Source organism: Salvelinus alpinus, chromosome 3, assembly GCF_045679555.1.
Source record: "Salvelinus alpinus chromosome 3, SLU_Salpinus.1, whole genome shotgun sequence".
In the NCBI taxonomy this organism is placed as follows: domain Eukaryota; kingdom Metazoa; phylum Chordata; class Actinopteri; order Salmoniformes; family Salmonidae; genus Salvelinus; species Salvelinus alpinus.
The window spans coordinates 62,483,861-62,489,860 of record NC_092088.1 but is presented as its reverse complement, the minus strand read 5'-3'; positions in this window follow the sequence as shown (position 1 = coordinate 62,489,860).

Here is a 6,000-nt window from a genome sequence, read left to right as displayed (position 1 = left end):
AGATGGTTGTCCTTCTGGAAGGTTCTCCCATCTCCACAGAGGAACTCTGGAGCTTTGTCAAAGTCACCATCGGGTTCTTGGTCACCTCCCTGACCATTGCTCAGTTTGGCGGCCAGCTCTAGGAAGAGTCTTGGTGGTTCCAAACTTCTTCCATTTAAGAATGATGGCCATGGTGTTCTTGGGGACCTTCAATGCTGCATAAATGTTTTGGTACCCTTTCCCAGATCTGTGCCTCGGCACCATCCTGTCTCTGAGCTCTACGAACAATTCCTTCGACCTTATGGCTTGGTTTTTGCTCTGACATGCACTGTCAGCTGTGGGACCTTATATAGACAGGTGTGTGCGTTTCCAAATAATGTCCAATCAATTGAATTTACCACAGGTGGATTCCAATCAAGTTGTAGAAACATCTTAAAGATGATCAATGGAAACAGGATGCAGCTGAGCTCAATTTCGTGCCTCATGGCAAAGGGTCTGAATACACATGTAAATAAGGTATTCTGGTATTACTTTCTAAAGGCACTCTATATCAGGTTTGAGTAAAAATGTAATTCCATGACATTCAAAGGAATTCAAAACATGAAAGGCTTCATCTTTTCTTGTATGCATCTTTTAAAAAACATTGGAAAAATTGTAGCCTCAAATACAAATAACAACATTATTGTCTTTGCAAAAGCCTAAACGTGAATGTTTGTCTCAGCTGACCGTCTTTGACTATGGACTGATGGTGTCGCTAACATTACAGCAACAACACACACACACACACACACACACACACACACACACACACACACACACACACACACACACAGGGGGTATATGTGGAAGCCTGCGATTGGACATGCATCCATTCAGGCAATCGGAGGGAAGCAGCTGGATTCAAGCGAATACTGTTTGTTCAGCATGTTTCCTATTGTGTGGAGGCTATTCTAGTATTGGATTTTATTTGAATTCAGAATGGCTGGAGTCTGTTGGTGTTTCTATGTGCGTTTGCGTGCGTGCGTGCATGCATACCTGTGTGTGAGAGGATGGGGGGATAGAGAGAGGGAGGGTGGGAAGGAGTAAAGGAGTGAGGGAGGGATGGATAAAGGCTAGTGGTAACAAGAGAAACTTGCTATCCGTGAATAGTTTATCGAATAGCTTATCCTAAAAGGTTCCAAACTGCTTCTGTACCGTTTGGCACTCACACACACTCTGATGATAAATGTTTAATAAAAGCACTCACTACAGGTAGTGAATTATATCCACAAGTGCTATGACTCATACATGCTCCCTCTCTCTCACACACACAGACACACACAAATCAATTAACTACTGTTTGATGGCTACAGTGAATTAGCAGGCGAAACGGGATGTGAACCTTCAACTCTACCCATTGGGCACAAACTGTTTTAATCAACGATGTTAGAAAAATAATTTGTCAACGTACTGTGATGTGTAATCAATGTGTAAAGTACTATGGATTTGAAAAAAGTCATCAAATGTTGTTTTGAGGGTGAAATTTCAACCACAGGATTATGTCATCAAGGTAACCAAATTTAAACATAGACAAACCTTGTATAAAATATGTATTATTTGTAACTACAGCTACCCTTTGGTCTCGCATCCAGGTTTTTAACCAAGCCCAGCCCTGCTTAGCTTTGATATTTGTCACTGACTATTACCAATGTGGTATCATGAGAATGATTGTTGCGAGATCTCCAATAAAAAAACAAAATAGATTCACTGTTGTTATCGGAGTCATTCCAAAGGTAGTTCCTTAGAGTCTATTGACTTACCTGTGCGTCAATCTAAGTAACATAATAAAAAAATATCAATCAAAATTTGTCAGTTTAAGCTAGAGATATATTTTTGCATCTCAATCCCCCGCAACTGCCTATGTTGGCAGTCCGCATCTGGTAATTGACCTATAGAGGTGTAGAGGTGTTTTTCAAACCAAGAGACATCCCAAAAAATGTCCTACAAAAAATATGACCACTCTATGGAAAGATGAAACTCTCACATACACAATGGAGTTTCTCTACGACCATGTGACACCCCCACAAGTGTCACGGGACTCGTCTGAAGGTAATCTGGTAGAGGTTTTAAAAAATGTATGGAAGTACGGAGCTAGTTTTATCCAATCAAAAAAAGGGGGTTAAATCATTTTCCCAAAAAATTTAGTATTTCCTGGGCTTACTTATATCCCATAGAGGCTAGGTAACACTGTCACCACCGATAAATCCATGATAATCGAGAATTTCAATAAGCATTTCACTACGACTGGCCATGCTTTCCTCCTGGCTACCCCAACCCCGGCCAACAGCTCCGCACCCACCGCAGCTACTTGCCCAGGCCTCCCGAGCTTCTCCTTCGCCCAAATACAGATAGCAGATGTTCTGAAAGAGCTGCAAAACCTGGACCCGTACAAATCAGCTGGGCTAGACAATCTGGACCCTCTCTTTCTAAAATTATCCGCCGCTATTGTTGCAACCCCTATTACCAGTCTGTTCAACCTCTCTTTTGTATCGTCCGAGATCCCTAAAGATTGGAAAGCTGCCGCGGTCATCCCCCTCTTAAAAGGGGGTGACACTCTAGACCCAAACTGTTATAGACCTATATCCATCCTGCCCTGTCTTTCTAAAGTCTTCGAAAGCCAAGTTAATAAACAGATCACTGACCATTTCGAATCCCACCGTACCTTCTTCGCTGTGCAATCCGGTTTCCGAGCTGGTCATTGGTGCACCTCAGCCCCACTCAAGGTACTAAACGATATCATAACCACCATCGATAAAAGACAGTACTGTGCAGCCGTCTTCATCGACCTGGCCAAGGCTTTCGACTGTGTCAATCACAGTATTCTTATCGGCAGACTCAACAGCCTTGGTTTCTCAAATGACTGCCTCACCTGGTTCACCAACTACTTCTCAGACAGAGTTCATTGTGTCAAATCGGAGGGAAGTCCGGACCTCTGGCAGTCTCTATGGGGGTACCACAGGGTTCAATTCTCGGGCCGACTCTTTTCTCTGTATACATCAACGATGTCGCTCTTGCTGCGGGTGATTCCCTGATCCACCTCTACGCAGACGACACCATTCTGTATACATCTGGCCCTTCTTTGGACACTGTGTTAACTAACCTCCAAATGAGCTTCAATGCCATACAACTCTCCTTCCGTGGCCTCCGACTGCTCTTAAACGCTAGTAAAACCAAATGCATGCTTTTCAACCATTCGCTGCCGGCACCCGCCCGCCCCACTAGCATCACTACTCTGGACGGTTCTGACTTAGAATATGTGGACAACTAAAAATACCTAGGTGTCTGGCTAGACTGTAAACTCTCCTTCCAGACTCATATTAAACATCTCCAATCCAAAATTAAATGTAGAATCGGCTTCCAATTTCGCAACAAAGCCTCCTTCACTCACGTTGCCAAACATACCCTCGTAAAACTGACTATCCTACCGATCCTTGACTTCGGCGATGTAATTTACAAATAGCTTCCAATACACTACTCAGCAAACTGGATGCAGTCTATCACAGTGTCATCCGTTTTGTCACCAAAGCCCCATACACCACCCACCACTGCGACCTTTATGCTCTAGTCGGCTGGCCCACGCTACATGTTCGTCACCAGACCCACTGGCTCCAGGTCATCTATAAGTCTTTGCTAGGTAAAGCTCCGCCTTATCTCAGCTCACTGGTCACGATAACAACACCCACCCGTAGCACGCGCTCCAGGAGGTATCTCACTGGTTATCCCCAAAGCCAACATCTACTTTGGCCGCCTTGCCTTCCAGTTCTCTGCTGCCAATGACTGGAACGAATTGCAAAAATTGCTGAAGCTGGAGACTTATATTTCCCTAACTAACTTTAAACATTAGCTATCTGAGCAGCTAACCGATTGCTGCAGCTGTACATAGCCCATCTGTAAATAGCCCACCCTATCTAACTACCTCATCCCCATATTGTTTTAATTTACTTTTTCTGCTCTTTTGCACACCAGTATTTCTACTTGCACATCACCATCTGCTCATCTATCACTCCAGTGTTAATTTGCTAAATTGTAATTACTTCGCTACTATGGCCTATTTATTGCCTTACCTCCTCACGCCATTTGCACACACTGTATATAGACTTTTTTTTTTTTTATTGTGTTATTGACTATACGCTTGTTTATTCCATGTGTAACTCTGTGTTGTTGCTTGTGTCGCACTGCTTTGCTTTATCTTGGCCAGGTCGCAGTTGTAAATGAGAACTTGTTCTCAACTAGCTTACCTTGTTAAATAAAGGTGAAATAAATAAATACAATTTTAAAAAATAAGACAGACACTTCAAAACCTTATTCCTTATGATTTGTTTTTTGACTTTTGTCATTTATGAATGTGTTATTCAATGTGTTTCTATGGGCTATAGTAATAAAGGCTAAATTCAATAGTTTATCAAATAATACCTACAAGGGTCTTAAAATTCATAATCAAATAGCTAAATGATCCATGCTATTACCATCTTAAAACAATTCCATATCTTAGCTTAGTAGAAATGTGACCATACTTTATCACTCATATGTCATCCATTATATTTAGGCTTATAAGGGCCCAATTCCGACTTGGGAAATTACGCTTCTCAGTAGTTGGTATTCAGACTTACCTTATGAAGGTTGTGGAGGAAATTAATTGATTACATACTATGCTGTTTAATTAAACATGCTATGCTGTTTTTTTATTTAAAGAATTGTCCATTGTTATATGCTAGTATTTTTTACTGATACAAACCTGTCTTGTGTGACTTATTCATAAATCAGAGCGTAGAGATTTATGAGCCGTTTGGGTACGACCGCAGTATGTGACCTCCTGTGTTTACAATAGGCAGGAATTTAGCTCTGTGGGAATTGAAGGAACAGAGAATGGTGGTGAAATCAGCTATCTTGATCTGCACAGATGAGATAAATTACTTTTTACAACTCTGTTCCCTGGCCCTGTTTCTGCACATCTGCTAACTGTCACATAGATAAGAGGATGTACTTTCTATAAAAGGAGAGAGCCAACTCTGTTCGTTGGGCTTTCAACTCTGAACTATTTTTGTGATTGTTGGTTGCCAAATTTTTGAAAATCTTATAATAAAGTTGTTGTTAGAAGAATCTACAGTCTCTCTCTTCTTTAGAATTTCCACCACAAGGTGCGTAATGAGCTTTGCAGGCGTGGTTCACTTGCACACACTGAATAAACGTAATTCAACCGCTGAAAACCCTCCCACTTACTGGCCAACAGATTTTCTTGTGGAGTTTTAATTACATAGGGTTTTCTGTACATTTATCTTAAACCATCCCTTTAAATACGGTGTACCTTTAATTCGAATTTTGTCATCAGACTAGAATAACTTGAGAGAACGGGTTCAGAAAATACAGATCAATGAAAGAATGCATCTATGCATCTTCGTCTCCATTTCAGCATTTATACTTTTATACTACATTTATACTTTCCTAAACCTAAAAGTTAACTAAATAATATACAATATCAGAGATTTTTTGTCTACTTAAAATATTCATATTTGTTTGAGTCGACAACCAAACACAATTCTATATTACTTTTGAAATACAATAAACTGTAACGGCAGTCCTCCTCCTCTTCATCTGAAGAGGAGGAGCAGGGATTGAACCAAGGTGCAGCGCGTTGAAATGACATGAATGATTTATTAAATAAACAAAACGAACAAACACGAAAACGAACTATACTTGAAAATGATACAAAATAACAAAACGAAAGTAGACAGACCTGAACAACGAACTTACATACAACGTGAAGAACGAAATGAACAGGAACAGACTACATGAAATGAACAAACCGTAAACAGTCCCGTATGGTGCAAACATCGACACAGACACAGGAGACAACCACCCACACCCAAACACTGTGAACAGCCTACCTAAATATGACTCTCAATTAGAGGAACGCCAAACACCTGCCTCCAATTGAGAGCCATACCAGGCAACCCTAAACCAACATAGAAACAGATAACATAG